The sequence below is a fragment of the Talpa europaea genome, assembly GCF_964194135.1.
Source record: "Talpa europaea genome assembly, chromosome: 12".
Classification (NCBI taxonomy): Eukaryota; Metazoa; Chordata; class Mammalia; order Eulipotyphla; family Talpidae; genus Talpa; species Talpa europaea.
Genome location: NC_140079.1, coordinates 50698932 through 50719487, shown reverse-complemented (window position 1 = coordinate 50719487; position 20556 = coordinate 50698932).

The window sequence follows — 20556 nt, the reverse complement described above, 5'->3', positions numbered from 1 at the left end:
TTATTAATAAAAGTAAGTTTTTGAAAACACCTGAGGATGGAGGCTGGTTGCCAGGAAACAGGAATAGACGCAATTTGCAGCCCAGTCCCTGATTTCTGGGAAGAAGATCAGGGCTAGAGGTTGAATCAGTTGCTAATGGCAGGGATTTAATCAACTGCACCTAAGTAATGAAACCTTCATAAAAACCCAAGAGGAGGGGCTTTGGAGAGCTTCCAGGTGGGTGAACATAGGAGATGTGGGGAAGGTGGCACATTTGGACAGGGCACCTTGGCCTATGCTTCTCCTCCATCTGGCTATTTCTTTTTTTTTTTTTAAGATTTATTTTTATTTATACAAGAGCTGGGACACAGGCCAGAGTCGTGGGAGGGTGAGAGGATTCACCAGAGACACAGCGGGGAACAGAACAGGCATACTGACTGAAATACACTGCTGAGGGGAGCAGCGGACGAGACAGGAGAGGTCTGCTGCACCATGTGTGTATCTCCCTTGATGGCTGGGAATCAAACCCGCGCTGCAGAGGCTGCGGACGGCTTCACAGTGCTGCGCTCAACCTGCTGTGCCACGAGGGAGGCCTAACTCAGCATTCTTTCAGAACTCAATCACTTCTCTCCTGCACAAGTTTCCCTGACAGCATCTTTTTGAAAGGGAGGAACGAGAACTCAAAGCAGTGAGTTTTGCTTTGTTGTAGGGCCCTCACCAAAATCTGACCAAAGTCTGAGGTTGTATTCCTGCTGAAGGAGAGAGTAAAAGAGGGGACTTTCTGGAAGGCAGTGACCTAAGGAAGAGGTAGGTGGAAGGAGGGAAGAGGACAAGAAACACTTAACAGGTATAAGGAGAATACTCATTATCAGCAAACCTCTCGGTTGATGAGGAGAGGTAGAGGAGACAGGTTGAGCTCCCAAAGTCACCTTGACCACCCAAAGTCTGAGATCCTGTCCCCTAAGATCCAGGCTGGACAACCAAGAGCCTCTCAAACCCAAACCCCCTACCTGCTACTCCACCCTTCCTTTTCTGGTCTTAGTCAATGGTCTCTACTCTTCCATTTTTAAGTTCCAATTTTTTCTTAGCTAGTTGCCAGGCCACCCTGGTCCTTGCCTTGCTGGGCAGAGTCTTCTCTCAGGCCAGCTAACTCACCTGCTGTTTGCTGAGGCTGAATTTAAAAGGAATGTCTCGGGACTTTCCAGAGAATTCTGCTTCCCACCTTGAGTTTTGAATCACTTAAAATTTAGTTAGAAATTCAATGATCATTCAGGAAAAACTCACTGTTTGCTGAACCCCCAGGATCCAGTGATAGAGCATCAGTTTTTGCCTTTGAGCAAATGCTAAGTCTGGAAGGATCCTTTTTGTTGTGAATGGCAAATCCTCCAACTTCAGATTGTTTTCTACACTTGTTTTGGGAGATATTTATTTATTGAGTTTTTTTGTTTTTTTAAATTAAACTAACATGGCATTAAAGCATTATATAGATTTCCATGGTACATCATTATCAATCAGTGTCTGCATATACTACGTTGAGTTCATGACTTAAAGTTCACTTCTAGCCTTCACCATACAATTGACCCTTTTTTTTTTTTTTTTTTTTTGTGGGACCCTTGCCAGTGGCCGGGGATCGAACTGGTGCTGCAGAGGCTGCGCGCGGCCTCGCAACCCAGTGCTCAACCACTGCTCCACCAGGGTAGGCCCCATACAATTGACCCTTTTTACTGTGCTGATCCACTTCCATATTCCCCCTTCTCTTCTGCTAACCACGGATATAGCCTCATAGTCTAAAAGTTTTTTTGTTCTGCAAAAGATACATTTTTAGAAAGAACGAATGTAAAGTTTGGCCCCATAGGTATACCTTACTCCTAAATATGAATAAGGGGAATCTAAATTAATGTTTCTATTGTCTAAGCTGGTTTGGGGATTCAGCTTATAAAAATATTAGATTTTTAATGTATAATTATGTCATAAAATTCACCCTTTTAAAGTATTCAGTATATTTCAAGAAGTTTTGACAAATGTATAATCCTATAACCATCACAATCACAATATAGAACGTTTCTTTCACACTTAAATATGCCCTTGCTGTCCCTTTGCAGTTTTTACCTTACTCCAAGCCCTTTGCAACTATGATCTTTTTGTCATTATAATTTTGGCTTCATTCATGTCATAAATATTACATTATTATACCATGATAAACACTGTGGAATCATGGGGCATTAGTCAAATGTGATTGATTTCTTTCGCTTTGCATAATGCTTTCAAGATTCATCCACGCTGATGCATTTATCATTTGTTATTTTTTTTGACCAAGTACTATTCCATTTTATGAACAGATGATAAATTGTTAAACTGCTTGCCAGTTGATAGTAATTCAGTAATAGTTTATATTTTGGTGATTATGAATAGAGTTTAAGAATACAAGAATTTTTGTGGAAATACAAGAGTGGGATTGCTGGGTGATTTGACAAGTGTACATTTAATTTTTAAAAAAATTGCTAACCTGGAACTTTATTTCTACCCACATTGGCTAAATTTGGAAGTTCTAGTTGCTCCACGGTCCTGCTAGCATTTGTCATTGTCAGTTTTTCTTTCTTTCTTCTTTTTTCTTCTTTTGGTTTTAGCAATTCTAAGGTGTATGTAGTGTTTTGTTGTGGCTTTATTTTGTATTTCTTTAATGATTAAGGATGGTGAGCACATTTAACATACATATAATTTTATACATGTGTTTAGCACATATATGTATTACATGTATTTTATCAGAGTCTGTTGCTTGTCTTTTCATTTTTCTTAACATTGTCTTGAAGAGCAAGCATTTAAAATCAATAGTCTAATTTATCAATTTCTACTTTTATGATTCATAACTTTTTGTCTACTAACTAAAAATCGTTAACATCATCCAAGGTCACAAAGGTTTTATCCTCTATTTTTCTTCCAGAAATCTTACAGTTTTAGTTCTGACATTTAATTGAATCACCTATTTCAAGTTAAAATATCTGTGTGTGGTTTGAAGTAAAGGTCAGTGCCCATTTTACACATGTGAATGCACAATTATATCAGCACAATCTACTAAAAAGGCAATCCTTTCTTTCATTACACTGCCTTAATACATTTGACTAAAACCAGCTCACCATATATGTGTGGATCTTTGTCTGGACTCTAATTCTGGTAATTTTCTCTCTGTCTATACCTGTCTGTGTACACCCAGGACCCTGGCCACATTGTCTTAATTATTGTAGCTTTATAGTAAGTCTCCAAATCAGGTAGTATTAGTTTTCCAGTTTTGTTCTTTTTCAAAATTATTTTTGCTGTTCTTTTATATTTCTATATAATTTTTTGTATGGGTTTGTGAATTTTCACACAAAAGCCAATTGGAGATTTGATTGGAATTACTTATATCTAGAAGGGAATTCATTTTGATAAATTGGATGATAAATTGGATGAATACCATTCCTAATTGTGGCTCATCAATGAAATAAGTGTTGATTTTTCAGTAAACTGGTCAGTTTTTAATTAGACTGAGTATTTAGAAATGGGTGATTCGACTAAATGTTAGAACTAAAACTGTAAACACTCACCTTCTCTTCTCATCCCAGGAGGCACGGAGTGTCTTCTTGTGCTGGCGCACCCTGGCACGCATCCCAGGCTGCCTCTGTGTGCTGCCAGAGAAGCCGCTCTCCACCCTCTGTGAACTCTGTCTAGGCCTGCGCTGCACCTTAGGTAACACCTCACAACTCAGGTCTACGGGAAGCTGTTCTGGACATTCCCAACGGCTCCCTTTCCCTGTTTGTCCAGAGAAAAGTTCATCTGGCGTAGGAGAGTGATCTTATGGACTGTGAGCACTATAGGCCCAGAGGGTGAGTTTTCTGGGAAGAGTTAAGGGTGGTAAACACCCTCTCTTCCCCCGCACACACACTGCCACAGAGTTACAGTCTTCTGGAAATGCTGCCACCACTGATGGGAGGTCTTCCAGATGGAATATGCAGAGTGGGGCAGGACCGCCACACGACTGGCTCTCAGGGGCACCCCCAGAAATCTGACATTTCAGCAACAGAGTGGCTACCTGTTCTCTGTACTGTGAATTGTTAGCAGGTTCTAAATAGACCATTCATTATTCCTTTCAGCACAGAAGGCTCTCACAGCTCCAAATACCACCACTGGTCTGAGTGGTTCAAGTCAAAACATTCCCCAAGCCATAGCCCTAGGGTGAGAAGCAGGGCTGGCCACAGGCTTAGAGGGGGGAAAGCAACCACCCACCAGCCTGGAAACCAGAGGGCACATGGGGGGTTGGGTCGCTTTGCTCACAGGAACAGAGGGACTGAGTATTTTTATTCATCAGAGATGATTAGATAAAGCCACCTGCCCTACTAATGCCTGCCTCCATTATCCCTGTACCAGGAAATAAATCCAGTCCCTGAGCTCTGGACCTGGGGGACCAGGGCACCAGGGAGGGTTGTGGTGGCACCAGGCTCACCTGAGCTTCTCCCTGCTTTCTTCCCTCTCCCTAACTGTAGTAGTTAATAATAGTAAATGATGATAATGATGATGATGTATGTAACCTTTTGTAATGTTCAGGAGCTGGGTTTAAATTCCGGGAGTACAGCACCAGTGCTAAGACTCTGCCCAGCTCCTGCTAAGTCTGCAGAGCTACTCTGCAGAGCAGCAGCAACTCAGGAAGCCCCTAGCTCACCCAAGAAAAGCCGGGGTCTCCAGTGGCAGAAAAACATCCAGAAGTCCTGGTGGACCTGTGCAGTCCACTGCCATATCCACGGGGCACTTAGCCAAGTGATTTTTTGTTTGTTTGTTTGTTTATGTTTAATATATTTTATTTTATGTAATTCTTACATCATTTTTCGTTTTTGCACAATGTATGCATTTTCATTTTGGTTATATTCCCCATACAATTGCACCCCCCTTATTTTGACCCTAATCCCTCCTCTCCTCCCTCCCCCTCCCACCCCGCAGTGTGTCTCTGGTTTATAGTTGCTTGTTGATTTTGATCTTTTTCTTTATTCACCAAGTGTTTTGAGATCTGGAATGCCCACACCCAGGAAATTTTCCCTGCCAGGCTGTGCCTTGGTCGCTGCTGCCCAAGACGTACTGGGAAGAGATAGGTGTCTGTGGACATGTCCATTTGCAGCTGCCTTCAATCTGGAGGTTGAAGATTTCCCCCAGATTTTTGGAGGACAGGGCTTGGTTTTGGAGCTGGGAAGCACTGACACATCCCAGCCCCATTACCACCTGCTGCTGATGGTCTTCAGCTGCAGAACCAGTTATTTTCCTGCACAGAGATTGTGTGTTGCGCAGCCTCTCTCTTCCTGAGTGAGAAGCCAGAGGTGAAAACAGGATTTTGGACTGGAACCGAGTTGAATAAGACAGGACGGAAGGAGATCCTGTGTGACATCTGATTACGTAGCACTGAGGTGCTGACTGAGAAAGGGCAGTTTGACAGTGGGTCCATGGAGAGCAGCACATAAATACCGTGTCCGTGGGCAAACTGACTTTGAGACATCTTGTCTAAAAGAGGAGACACAGCTCCAGGGAAAGTATGAGTGCGTGTTCCCAAGCAATCAATCCTGCAGCTGCATCCAGAAGATGCCTCAGGCAGATCCCACTGTGCGCTGCTCAACAATCAGTCCTGACCTCTGACTATCCCCTGCGGCCCCCCATCACCCCCTCACCATCCTACCCAAGCTTTCCATCACTCCCAGCAGCTGGACCCCAGCAACTAAAAACCTAGAAGGGCGTGGAGAGCCCCACACCCAAGACTCTGGGGAAAGGACCCAGTGGTGGGAAGGACCAGAGGCAGTGAATGGGCACCTTGGCGACAGGCTGCCGCAGCCACATAGGATCACTGCTTCCAAGGCCTCAGTGCAGGCACTGGCGGGGTCAAGGGGCCTGGAGATCCTCTGAGCTTTCCATTTTCTGGGTCAGCAGGTGGTCAAACTGTTCCCACAAGGGTGGTCTTGGGTGCCAGTGGTGCGACTACAGTGTGGGGTGCTCTTCCATTACTAGACACACTCAATCTTCTAGCCACATGGCAGCCGGCAGCACACAGCCCCATGGCACTGAGTCCCACGATACCCTGCTCTCCCTGCCGACTCTTAGGTGAAGATCACTCCCCTTAAGTGTTTCTGAAACCACCTGTGAGCCCTCACTGAAGGTCGGTGCCAGTAGCCCATGGGGTGGGGGGGGGGAGGTGAAGAGCCAGCCCAGTTGCCCCACCTGTGAACCTGAGTCACATCCCAAAGTCTTCTCGGAGCCTCTGTAATGACTGTGCATGGGGTTCTCGTGGGGCTGTGCCAAAGGGGTCCTGTGCCCATCGCTGACAGCCAGTCTACGTGGCCAGAAGCCAGGCTTCACAGGGACCTCCCAAGACACCTGGAGGAGCTGGCCAGCCAAGCGCCACCCCATCACAGAGTGAGATGATGGGCTCACTGACTTTTCAGGTCTCTTCATCGGTCTCCTTCCCCGCAGGACTGGGTCCTTCCCCCTCACTCCAGGACTGGGGCCCACACTCTAGCTCCAGGGGTGCTGGCTTTCTATGCCCAGGCCAGTATGGGGGCTCTTGTTATTGAAGTTATTTTCTACATATGGGGCCTATGAACTCTTCCCCTTCTCTCTTAACTCCACCAATGAACTTCACAAAATACTGCTATTGAGTTTGGGACTGTCATTTCCTTGGCTTCCTACATGTTAAACAGAAGTGAATCTTCTTTTTTTTAGGGTGTTATGTGAGTAGTGATTGACTACTAGTCATCATGTGCTCCTCCTGTTTCAGCCAGTCAGCAGCAAGCACCAAGGACTATAGGTGCAGAGCAGGTCCTCCTTTGGGGGATGGAGGCCCTTTTTCATTGTTCTTTTGTCAATAAACCATGTTGCAAATGCAAACAAATGCAGTGACAACACATGAACGAGTCTGTCTTTGGCAAAAGGCTGGTTTGCTGAGAGCTGTTGGGGGATGTGAACCAATAGGGCCTTGGGGTTGCTGCAGACCCGTCAGGGGAAGAGATCACTCAAGAGTGGTCTTTGGAGATTACTCAACCTACTAAAGATGGAGCTTCCATATGATCCAGCAATTTCACTCCTAGGTATTTACCCAAAGGACACAGAAACATTAATTCAAAAGGACACCTGCACCTCTATGTTTATAGCAGCACTATTTACAATAGCTAAGCTATGGAAACAACCCAAATGCCCAAAAATAGATGACTGGATCAAGAAGATGTGGTACATATACACCATGGAATATTACTGTAGGGTAAAGAAAATGTCAGGCTTTTCTGCCCTTCCGCCATCAGGATAGATGATGGATCCTTGTCCTGAATGCATGCCTGGTGGCTGGCACCTGGAATAGGGTGTGGGCATAGGTAGATGGGATTCAGCTGAGCTAAGACTGTGCTTTTAAGGGCGGCGTCACGGGACGCCAGCAGCAGCAGCAGAAGCCGAAGCCGAAGCCGAAAGAGAAGCCGAGAAGCAGCAGAATGAACGCCAGAGAGCCCAGATAGAGTAAAGACCTGCCAGCCTCCCAGGCCCCCAGCCAGCACCCCTGCCTGCCATATGCCTGGTGAACCCCAATAAAAAACCTGTAAAACCACTGAGGACTCTGACTACTCCTTTACCGGGTCTGCATGGGATCAGAAAACCTGCCCCGTGTCCAGTCCTGCCCTTACAATTACTCAGCAATCAAAAAAGAGAAATTCATGCAATTTGCAGCAACAAGGATAGAGCTGGAAGGGATCATGGCTCAGCAAAATAAGCCAGAAAGAAAAAGAAAAAAACCGGATGGTCTCACTCATACATAGCAGGAATTTAGGAAACCTAAATAAGAGAGTAGGAAAAAGACTAATTATAATATAGAAAAAATCATAATCAACAAGCAACAATAAACCAGAGAAACACTAATGGTGCGGGGGGAGAGGAGGAGGTAGGGTCAAAATAAGGGGGGTGGGAATTGTATGGGGAATATAGCCAAAACGAAAATGCATACATTGTGTAAAAATGAAAAATGATGTAAGAATTAGATAAAATAAAATTTTAAAAAGAAATTTAAAAAAAGAGTGGTCTGGGAGCAGAGAGCACCCCTTCTGAGACTTCCATTAAAGGAGCAATGCAGGTCCCTACTGTCTCCAGGTCATCTAGATGCAGAACAGAAAAGCTCCAAAAACAGATTGAAAGCTTGGGAAGACAGTGAGAGAGAAAGAAAGGGAGGAGGGAAGGGAACCCCAAGTGGTAGGTGCTGGGAGGCGGGGCCAGGGGCAGGACTGGCTGTGTCCATTCACATGCCTCACAGCCACAGGATCCGCCATGAATCCGCCATGAAGGAGGGTCCAGGTGGGACACGTTTAGAGCAGCTGTCTCAGTTGATGGAAGAGAAGCCGGGTTGTGGGGAAGAAGAGGCAGAGTGGAGAACAGAAAAGGTGGATTTATTGAATTAACTAAGAGAAGCTGCTGGAGAAACAGGAGAAGTCTGAGGCACAGAGAGAGTCCCCCAGTCTCCACTGATACACCTTTGAATGGTTAGGGTGATTAGTCTTGGGTGTGTCCTGGCTAATGACCAGGATCATCAGCATATCGGCACAGTTTCCAGGGCTGTCCCATCCACTCTTTTTATTCACTCAAGCCTCCCAAACTTGCTTGCTGGGCAAGGAGTGGGGTTTAGTTTTAAATTTAGTAATAATACCACAACATAGGTCATACTGGGAAGAAACTAGAGCGGTGTCTCTATGGCAGGCCAGGCAAAGGATGTAACCAAACTGTTAGCCAGTAGAATGAGAGACACCCCAGGATCCCCAAACTTGCCTGCTTTAAGTGGGTTCTGCCATCTGCCAGCATCAAGGCAAAACATACTCTAGTGCATAAGAGTGTCAGTAGAACAGAACTTGAATGCAATTTGTGTGTGATAGAGAGAGAAGAAAGAATGTAGTTTAAAATCATTTCCAATTAAACGCCCAAAGTTACGCATCCCCTCAGGGGTAAATGCCCAGCCAAACAGCATTGACCGAAAGGACTGCTGAAGCCCAAAGTCTTGCCACAGGTCTGAGGTGCCTTTAGATGAACACCCACAGGAAAGGGGCAGAAGGGGCCAGGCAAGACTGGAAGGCAAAGAACAAGATCAAAATCGAAGGCTGCCATCGTCAGCCTCCCCATGGGTCTCTTTCAAGTGTCTCCTTCCTTGTCCCCCCAAGGTCTCTGGGACAAGTCCAAGCAAGTGCAGTTTTTTCACACATCTCTCTGCAACACATGGCTCCTCCAGTCTTCTTTCTCCATCTCTCTCCACTTCATCTTCTTCTCAGTCTTCCAGTCTTTTTGTTTTAAACCTTGAACGTTCAATTTATTATATTTCACAATCATTAGAATTTCTCTTTGTCAACTATCTCAAGTTCTTTAATGACATCATACTATTATCTGATGTTATCCTCTAAGAGGTAAGTAGTGTGCTTAATATTATCCTTTTTCATACAGGTGAGGAAAAGTGAGGAAGGCAGAAGTATTTGTCCCAGTGATACAAGTAGCTAGAACTTCAAACTAGTTGCTCTCGCCACAGTCTGACACCTCTTTGTCATGCACATAAAATACTCAGTTGTAGTGAATGTCAGAATACAGAGAGAAGTACAATCATACTTAATTCTTTTCTTAATTTTTCCTTTAAGAAACCTGATAATAATGATGTATCTTGATGGTTTTTTAATCTGTCTCCTTTCTTTCTTTCTTTTTTTAAAAAGTTAACTAAAGGTTTATTTACAAGGGAAGGGGAATGAGGAAATGTACAACTCAGGGAGAAAAGAGGGAGATGAATTCTTAAATGTGTCCTACCCATTCTGCCGACCTGGAATCCCAAATGACCTGCCGAGACCAAACCTGTCTGGCCAAGAGCATGAGCCAAGTGTGCCCGACCCCATTTACATGGCTGGTTTTCTTCTGGAAGCCTTCTTCTCTCTGCTTCATCCTCTGTTCTACTTCCCCTCCCTGCCCAGCTCCACCCTTCCTCAGGGTCGGGCAGGGATCCTGGAACTGTAACAGGGTGGTCCCCAGGAAAGGGGGAGGTTCCCTGCCCCACCCAAGGGAGGGTGAAGCTGAGCAGGAAGAGAAGAAGCTGCAGAAGAGACTAAGGAAGGAAGCTGGATGGAGCCAGGAGACCTGGAGGAGGCGCATGGAGCCTAGAGACACGTAAAGAAACTGCGCTTGTCTTTTGGTCGTGGACTGCCTTCATAGAGATTGAATATTGTTGTTTCTGCTAATTTTCTGATATTTATGGTAAAGCTTCCCAGAAATCTAAATTCAAGTACAAATTTGGTAGCCTGTCATTTGGCTGATGCAAGGAAATTTTGTGGAACCTCAGTAGAGCTCCTGAGACACTCCACGAAGTTTCTCCCTTTCCTCCTGGGAAGGCATTAGATGAATTTGTTCTATTTGTCTTTTACCTAATGGAGTAAAACTGGAAGGGAAGCATTGTCACTTGGGAAAATGGTAAAACTTTGGTATGTACAAAATGTTAACAGTGGTTTTCTGTAATGTGTATAAAAAAAAACCTCTCAGTATCTGGTATGTATGTAAATTGTCAATGGTGATTGTCACCTTGTAATATTATATAATTCAATTGTTTCACATCTACAGAAATTGTTTCTGGAAATATAGGGAGAAAAGGTCTCAACAGATTCCTATTGATGGAACTGTTGAGAGTAAAAAACTTTCCTACAAAGGACTAAATAGACCTGGAAATACACCTGACATTCACAAGTTTTCTTTGACATAATACTGGTAATTTTTTTATGCATTTTGTCCTGAATCCACAAAGTTTTGTTTTGTTTTGTTTTGTTTTGAGTAACCAGGATCTGCATCAAGGTTGCAATTTTTTTTCCAGCAAAGCTAACTTGTCACATTTTCTCTCCCCTTGATACCAACACAGCATACAAATAGTGGTAGTAATTTTTGCTACTTATCTTAGAGTCTGTTTTTGCATAACTTCCATAGGGATTTTGCCTGTTTTAACAAAAAACTGGACGTGAGTTTGATTGTGTGGCTTTGTGTGGAGTTCTTCCAAAAAGTTGAAAAAGAGCTGAACCAAGAAGAGGAGAACCTGTTTGCCTTGTTTGTAGGGTTCCAGAGACCTCCAAAGAAGGTGAGGAAGCTTGCCTCCATTGGCAGGACTGGACAACCCGGCCAACGAAAATTCCCTGGTACCCTCGAGAAGAGGAAAGCCCAGGTGGAGTCTGATGAGACCAACTTTGTACCTGAAGCCTACATCGACCGGATGCCAATGGTTCGCTCTGATCCTATATGGAGTATTTCAACAAAGCCAGCTAAAAATTGCTGTTAGTTATTTCTGCCCTGTGATTTTATGCAAAAATAGAAAAAAATGGTTTAAAAGTAAATTTAATTTGCAAACTTTTGCTATGCTGTTAAAGTTTGGGATCAAGGTTGAGAGAATTCGTTTTTGCATAAGTTGAACCATTTTAACATTTTTTCCCTGTGATTTTGATATATTTGCTATCTTGTTTTAGCCAATGCTCCAACTTTTTTTCTTTTGGCTTGGATAATGGACTATTTTTAAGTAATGAAACTGTCATACTGGACATTCATGGACAATGCTGCTGACTAATTGTTGCTTCTCTTACACACATTGGAACCCTGAAAAAAGACTGTCTCCTAAGACTACACCCTGAGATCTGTGCCACCATAGATATGGTGGAATAAAAATTAAAAGGGGGGATTGTAACAGGGTGGTCCCCAGGAAAGGGGGAGGTTTCCTGCCCCACCCAAGGGAGGGTGGAGCTGAGCAGGAAGAGGAGAAGCTGCAGAAGAGACTGAGGAAGGAAGCAGGATGGAGCCAGGAGACCTGGAGGAGGCGCATGGAGCCTGGAGACACTTGAAGAAACTGCGCTTGTCTTTTGTTCGTGGACTGGGTGACACAGATGTGGGTGAGACCCATGGGGAGGTGACAATGGCAGCTTTTATCTTGATGTTGATTTTGCTCTTTTCCTTCCGGGCTTGTCCGGTTGTTTGTGACCCTTTTCTGTGGGTCCCCACTGGAAGATGCTTTATTTTTTTTATTTATTTTTTTTTAATTATTATTATTTTTTTTTAATTTTCTAGAGGCATGTCTTATTTATTTATTATTTGTTTGTTTGTTTTGTTTATACATGCACTGGGTACAGTCAGAAGCGCGGGAGGGTGAGAGAATTCACCAGAGCCAGAGCGGGGAGCAGAGCAGGCAGAAGGACCGAAGTACACTGCTGAGGGGAGCAGCGGGCGGCAGGAGAGGTCTGCGCGCCATGTGGGACCCTCCTCTGGTGGCCGGGGAGCAGCCGGGGATCGAACCAGCGCCTCAGAGGCCGCGGGCAGCTTCGCAACCCAGCGCTCTACCGCTGCGCCACCGGGGAGGCCCGGAAGATGCTTTAGACTTGTGGCAGGCCTTGGGGCCTTGCTCTGGGCCAATCCCATTTGGATGGACTTTTACCCACGAGGGGATGGGTAAATTTGGGTGCTTGATTTAGAAACTAGATTCTTTGCCTTACCTGTATTGTTTCCTAGTTTTATTAAAGTTCCTTTTCATTAAAGTCTCCTATGTTTTGTGTTGATGCGGCGGATGGCAGAACCCATGTAGAATAGGCAGGTTTGCGGGGTTTGGGCTGCCCCTCTCCCTGTCCTATAACAGATTCTCCCTTTTCCCTGGGGATGACCCTGTTACAAAATCACAATGACTTGCTGACCCAAAGTCTCCCCACGAGTGGCACTGTGGACAAAGTGTTACAAGGCAGGCTCTGGATCAGATGACCTGACCTGGCTCGGCCACTTAGCGTTGTGGAACTTTGGCAAATTTCTGAATCTCTGTGAGGCACAGCACATCATTAAATGGTTTATTGGGAGGATACATGAAAGACCATTTAGTTGCTTCTCAGTAAGTGGCAACTTTTCTGAGCCTGGGTTGGTTAGGGACCAAATGATGCCTTTGATACACCGTCTCCAAATGACGTGGACTCTGCAGCGTCTGGTCAGCTTTTGCTAAGAAGTCATCTCACCTGGGACTTGAGGGTGGGAATTTCTTAAATTTTTTCCTTCCAGTTGTGTGTGTATGGGTGAGGGGAGATGTCTGAGGCCACCTTTGTGGTCCGAGGCAGGAGCCAGCAGGGGTCTGTGGCACCAGAATCCCGCTCCCTTGGCTGAGGGACACATACCAGACAGATTATCTCCAGGATAAAAGAGGGTTTAGGGTAGCTTGATTTAAATTTTCCCTTTTTCCATTTTTGGGCAAAGGCCTGAGAGTAGGGGGTGGAAAGTGAAAACAGACAGAGCCTTGTTGATGGCTTGAATTTTCACTGGTAGAATGAAGGCATTTTGGAGAGTGGTTTTTCCTTCACGTGCCCCTCCCAACAAATGCCACCTAACCTGATTTTTAGATTGAAAAATCCCATTTGTATTCCAGTCTGACCATGGGAGACTCCTATCCCTGCAGGCTCCAGCCTGGGTTTGTCACTGCTGAGAAACATTTGGGGGAACCCTTAGCAGACACACAAAGACTGGGGAAAGCAGCCAGCACCCCCTGGGAGCAGGGTGGTGGCAGATTCTTCTATACAATGGCTTTTTATTGGCCCCTCTCTGTATGGGTTATATTCAAGGCTCTCTGGTCCTGATAGGGCAGCAGACATGAGGACCCAGCGTCAGGTCAATGCCCAAGCACCAAGCATACCAATGATTAGAACTCTGCGAACAATTGGGGCAAGTGCTTGAAATTCCAGCCATGAACCTGGCAGCTCTGCGCGGGAAGATGCCTGTGTCCTGGGTAACAACCAGCTGGCAATTCCAGAACTTACCAGGATGAGCTTCTTTTAACAGAAAATCAACTGCTGCAGCCCTGTTTATGGGAATTGTAATACAACCCTACCCATCTTACCCCTAAGGGTTTATTTGGCTACAGAGAGGATAAGCAGCCTCTGCCCTCAGAGGCAGAGACCCTCCCTTGCATTTGTGAGGAAGGGGCTCATTCCCTGGATGCTGAGCTCTAGCCCTGGTGCATTTCCCACAATGAGGGGTGTGCCTGAGAGATGAGGGGCACTTGGTTCAGGAAGAGGGTGAGGCAGGAGCAGCTTAGGCTGCTGCCCAAGGTTCTGTATGAGGGTTCATTTCCTGTGAGGCCAGCAGGGTTAGCAGGTTTCCCTTTTAGGGTGTCTTTGTCAAAGTCTTTCTAAATGGCTTGAGCAAAATCATGTCTGACGAAGCCCTGAGCCCTTCCCCAACCTAAGCTCCTGGTCTTCCAGGAATGGTGGATTCCATGACAATCTAGTCCCACATTAACAAGGAGGGCACCATTTCCTGGAGAGTCCCTCCTCATTCCCCCCCCCCCCCTTTCCCTGCTCATTCCCCTCACAGAGTTTTCTGGTTAATGTGAAGGTCTCTTTTTCCCAGTCTTCACAGTCCCTTGGAGTGTGTACATACCTGCACCTTACTATTCCCTGACTCGTGAGAAGGGTTTATTCTGCTAAGTTTTGTTGCTGGGGTCCAACTCAGTAGTGTGCAGGGTAGACAGGGAGTTCTGGAACCCTCTCCATGCCTCATGTCATGGGGGAGAGGGACTGCTTGAAGGTGCCCCAGAGATCCTGAATCATCCACTTGAGGTCTGGACTGAGACATCAAGTTGTCTGAGAGGTGTCCTGGGTAATTCTGGTGTGCAGCCAGGTAGAGTCCATTAATGAAAGCTGACTTAGAACCAACCAATAAGGGAGTTTTGCCAATTAACACCTTCTTTTGGGGAGGCAGATTCTCAATCTTTAGATTTATCCACTGTTAGTACCGTTTGTTTGAGCCAAAACCCCTAGGGGAACCAAATTCTAGAAGGAGGGCAACTGGCAGTCCTCTCTCCTCTCATGTTTGGAAACACACCATGTAGTTTCCAAGTCTTTGGATGTCCCCATGTCTGGCATACGACTTCTCTCACTTGTCTTCCAGGCTCACTCCACACCTGCCAACCCTTTTCTCCAACATCCTACACTCAGACCACAGTTTCTGAGACCTAGTGGAAGCTATCATGGGCCAGGGGATGGTACTATGGGTGACATCCCAGCGGGCCGGGCAGCCCTGCAGGGACTTTCACATGGACAGCATGGTTTATACCAACTTAGGACACCCCTGTGGAGACTGGCTGGAGTCTCAGCAAGAGAAGAAAGGAGGGAAAATATTCGTGGTGGTCCAGTTCCCATCCCGTTCACTGTTGAGCCTGTGGGCCTATGAGGGAAGCCACAGTCTGGGGCTTCAGGGAATCTGCCATCTGTATGGAGAAACTAGACAGAAAGACCTGACACTATGATCAGAGACACAGTTTTTCCAAGCTATGAGGGCCTGTGATGGCTGCAGTCCCCAATCTGAACTGGCCACCACTAGTCACCAGCACAAGGCTGCCCAGAACAATCTAGTCGCCCTTTAAAAAAAAAACGACAATCTGTCCCAAGCATACAAAAGAGCATGTTGACCCTTGAACAATTTGGGAATCAAAAACCTGTAGATAGCTTTTGACTCCTCAAAACTTTATTACTAATAAACAGCCCACAGCTGACTGGCAGTCCTACTGATAGCATAGTCAGTAACACATACTTTGTATGTTATACGTATTCTATACTGTGTTCTCACAACAAAAGCTAGAGGAAACAAAATGTTAAGAAAATCATATGGAAAACACATTTCAGCACTGCACTGTATCATGGATGCCATAAGTTTATGTTGTCTGTTTATGAGAAAATTCTGCTGAAGTGTGCTTGCAGCGCAAACCCGTTTTGTTCAAGGGTTCGAGGGTAGGTAATATTGTCCAAATACTCTATTTCTTCACATTTGCTTCAGCTCATTTTTCCAAAGACTGCAACATCATTAACCTTCCCCGTACCTCAGCCCTCCCGCTACCCTGCTCTGGAAGGTGGTATTTGTCTTTCCCGTGTGTTACGACACATGTTGGTATCTACATGCAACACGTACCTGATGTCAGTGGCCTTACACTGACCCTCTGGGTGGTTTTCAGGGATTTCTGTTTCTGAGGTTTGTCCGTGGATACAAGACAGACCACTCTTTATCCATTTTCTTTTTGATGGGCATTAGGATTGTGTCCAAATTTTCCCTGTTAGAAATAATTCTACATTATTTATGAAGTGCATTCTGGTGCACTTGCTTTACACACTGGGCTCCACTCTCACTCTGGAGCCCACATTCCATCACCTCGTGGCTTCCCCACACTCTGTCTGCCTGTCCTTGGCTCTGCCCAGTCTTGTCAGAGGCAGCAGCTTAGTGCTCAGTCAGGGGAATTGAACTTGGCCTTATTTCCAGGCCCTGCCTTACACTGGAGATCAAGTCTTACTTCAGAACTTCCTGAGTTTCAAGCCTCACCTCCTTACCCCTGAGAGGTCCTCTTGGAAGGGAAATTTCTTTGGCAGCAAAGACTGGCAAGCTGTGGGGCCATGAGATGTGGTCTCCTGCCAGTGGTCAATTTTAACCAGAACCTCAAAGGAAGTTCAGTTTGTGAGTATGAGGAGAGATGTGAGAGTTTTCCTGGTGAGGGGACAGCAGGAACCGAAGTAGGAAAATAATCGTGGTTGGGTGAAGTAGGGGTGAGGGCCTATGGGCAGAAACTGGGTTCTGATGGGGAGGATGACATTAGCATAGCTCCACCACCAGAAACTTGGAGCTTTCTACCAGGAAATGGTGATGGGCAGTGGCAGGATGATGGTGGCCAGGAATTCCCTGAGAAGCATCCATTTCCGCCCAACCACCCCCTGGACCAGCTTTAGCATTTGCTTACTCCTGGGACTTGGAGTCGGCAACCTCATTTCTTCTCCAGCATTGAGCACTGAGGTTCCTGCTTCCTCCTTCCTCCCTCCCTCCCTCCCTCCCTCCCATGCCACTGCCCATTGCACCTGCTTCTGGCCAAGAGAATTCCCGGCAGCCACATGCAGGCTTCCTTCCAGCTATTATCAGTGAGCTGGATGCTGTCGCCAGCCAGAGCTCAGGAATCAGGTGCCAGCATCTCCTCAGAGTGACTCCTTTTTGACCTGAGGTCTTTGACCTCTTTAACCAGGAGACTAGGGGACAGGGCTGGGGAGGGAGAACTCAGAAAACTTGACTGGACTTTGTGATTTCAAGAGAGCCTCTGCTGGGAGAAACATTTATTTTTGAAAGAACAAGCTGGGAATCCAGGTTGACTCTGGGTAAAACCTAGGCCTTTGGCCTTGTTTGACAGCCCAATGTGAACTTCCAGTTCTGTAACTTGGAAGAAAATGCTTGGGAAAAGTTATTAACCTGCCCCACTCTCCCCAACGATCTCTTCCACCCCAAGCCCCACCCTCTCTCTCTCCACCGCACCATAAGGAAGTCCTGAGGAAAATCTGTTCCTAGGAGCAAAGGCAGGAGCAGACGCTGGCTACGTTGGTAGATCTGACCGGCGCTTATCAGAGGTGGACAGGCCGATGCCACAGAGAAGACAGAACCCAGGGAAACTGCCTTTGACGGCATGTTTTGACGAAGTGCTCTGAGACAGCATGTGTGCGCGTGTGCATTTCTTGTCCATAGATGCTCCAAGTCCAGTGAAGTGGGAGAATCCACTGTTTCCGGCTTCCAGAATGTGCTAGGTAGTCATAGAGTTTGTGAGAGGCTGGGATACGGGCCTCTTTTTTCATACTTCTCCCTCTGTACTTGCCAGGGGAAATGGCACTCCTTACACCCTTACATCCCTGACCCCTATGCAGGAGACCCCAGTGCCTGCCCTAGGCTCTGTGCAGTCACCAAAGGTGGGCTGGTGGAGTGAGAGCCCTTGAGAAACAAGTCGTTGTTTAGAGAGTGTTTGCCACGAGGTGTCCTCATATCAAACCCATGGGAAAAGTATCGTTTTTACTGATGAGGTGCACAAGGTTCAGAGGGCTAAGTAACTTGTCAAGGCCTCACAAATGTTGGGGAGGGGAGAGGAGGTGCATAAGAGGTCTGATAGGCTGATGACATCACTTCTCATCACTGCCTGTTCCTGCCATTTCATCAAATCTCCGAAGCTGTGAATTTGCAGAAGCTGATGGGACTGAGTGGCTGTCCCCAAAGGTTGGAAGGAATGAAAACAAATTTGAGGGCCTTCCAAGTGGGTGCTGGATGTGACCCATATCCTGCAAGAACAGAAGAATTTTCAAGAATGGAAAGGAAGGGGCCTCCCTGGTGGAGCAAGGGGTTAAGACACAACCTATGAGGCTATCCCTAGCCACTGCAGCACGAGTTTGATCCCCGGCCAGGGAAATACCCACATGGTGCAGCAGACCTCTCCTGACTCACCACCTCAGCAGTGTATTTCAGTCAGTCTGCCTGTTCTCTTCCCCGCTCTGTCTCTGGTGGATCCTTTCACCCCCATACCTCTGGCCTGTACCCCAGTTCTCATATGCATAAATAAATAAATCTTTAAAAAAATGGAAAGGAGGCCTTATGCACAGGAGTAACAGGGAAATAGACAGTGGAGGGACAGGAAGGACATCAAAAGATCTTTTGCAGATATTTATCATGTCCCAGCCCCCTCAACTCCCTCAGAACTCAGGAAAAAGAAAGGCATAAAAAAGAACAAAACCAGGTCAACTGTTAAAAATTATTTAATAGAAAGTCCAATGTCAAAATGTAACAATAAACAAAAATACACATGTATAAATATGTATATATAATTAGACCTGTACACTTTCTCAGACCCTTTTCAAAATGGAACAGAATCATCATTATATCTTGGTGGTCAAACCAAAAATAATATTCAAGCGACGTGGCCCCGCTGGTGCTGTGGGGCATGGTAGCACTGCTGAGCACTTTGAGGGTTCAAAGAATTCCAACCTCGAGAAAGCTGGGGATATTGCCAAATGTCCTTTTCTGGGCCCAGAGCAATCTCCCTGCTCTGCACAGGGCACCCGATCTTAGCACCTGTAGCCTCCACTGTCTCGGGACAGCTCTCCCTCAGGTGGGGTTTTCAATGATTAAGACGTAGATATTGTTTGTGAGTTTGCTTGCCCTGTCTGCAAGATTAGCAGTGCCTGGGGGTGTTTCCTTACAAGTTCTTATTCATAGGTGGGGTGCCAGCATAGTGGGTCAGGATGGATGCCATCAAAGTGTCCAAAGTGGGGTGTGCACATATCTCGGGATATCCAAGAGCCCCCTCAGGAGTTCAGTGAGAAAATACCAGAACTTTGGTTTATAATATTCTTTTTCACCTTATTCTTTTAAAATTTCTGTGTTGTGCACTTTATAATGTCTGATATATTAGCACAGGAGTACATGAATAGAAGCTTTAAATAAACACACAGAAGGAGCGAGTCTCACAAAGCTTGCTGATGGGCATGTGTGGACAAAACTGATGGGTGCCCACTGCCTTGCAAAACTCACCCTCAGGCAGAGTGTTGGGGGGCCCCTAAGGGGCCCACACCCACCCAGGAAAGCCCCTGCAGATGCTCAGAAGAGTAATGCCCCAGAGCTAACTGAGAACCCAGGCTGCCTAACCCTGTTGCTAGGTTTTCCTTGACGGTAAGGCCTTGTTCCTAAATAAAACTCAAATGCCCTCAGGAAGAGCAAACACACAGCCCAGTGATAACTGGCCTGGGGTGTTCTGATCTTTTTTGGTGATGAAGTAGAGGTGAATGGGACGTGGACCAGGGAAGACAGTAGGGAGAAGTCTCCCTAAGACAAACCCAACCTTATTCCCTAACCGCACATTTCCCCCAAGGGGACCTTGCAGGGTCCTAATTGAGTTGTGAGGCCAATGTTCTGCCAGTTTCCAGCATTACAGTTCTAATAGAAATCCCAGCGCCTTTGGGGATGGATATCTGAGTAGGAACCACAAGACACAGAATTAGATATTTCTCAGTAAGAGTCAGAGGGATCGCTGGGAAAAGAGTGGGTGTCTGAGCAAAAAGCTTTCCAAGGGTCCGGAAGGCTAGTGTGCTCTTGAATATTCCAGGCTGTACCCAGGGGGGCTGACATGGGGGTCTTGCAAAAGAGGTCAGCTCCTAAGAGAGTTGAGGGCCCTTGGGGATCCCAAGCAGGAGACCAGAGACACTTAAACTAGGAAAACTGCCATTAGCCCCAAATACCTCTGACCTCTCAGAACTGTCATCTGTTGGAAACTTTTCTTGAGTTTTTAGAGCCATGCTGGCTCAAGGCTAGTATTTTGATGCATCTAATACTTTTCCTTCTCATATAGTTTGTTAATTAGTTTTCTGGTGGATGGGGGGAGAAAAATCCCAACTCTGAATAGGTTCTTTGGAAAACCTAAAAGGCACTCCCTGTCCCCACGAGGTCCACGGCAGCCTTCTAGACTGGTGGGTATTTTCCATGTGCATACAATTCGTCTGTGCTTTTCATTGATTTTTAAAAAATATCCCCTTTCCTTGGCGGGACTCAGTTACTCACTCCAGACACAACAGAGGCTTGGCCTCCAGGCGTGGCCCAACGCAAGGTAAGGCTGGGCAGCTGCCTGTGGGTGCAGTGGAGGTGGCACGTGGACAGCAAGCCTCTGCTGCATCTGGGTGCTCATCTCTGGGTACACATTTATCCTGGAGTTCAGGTTGTCTGCCCCAGGAGTTATTT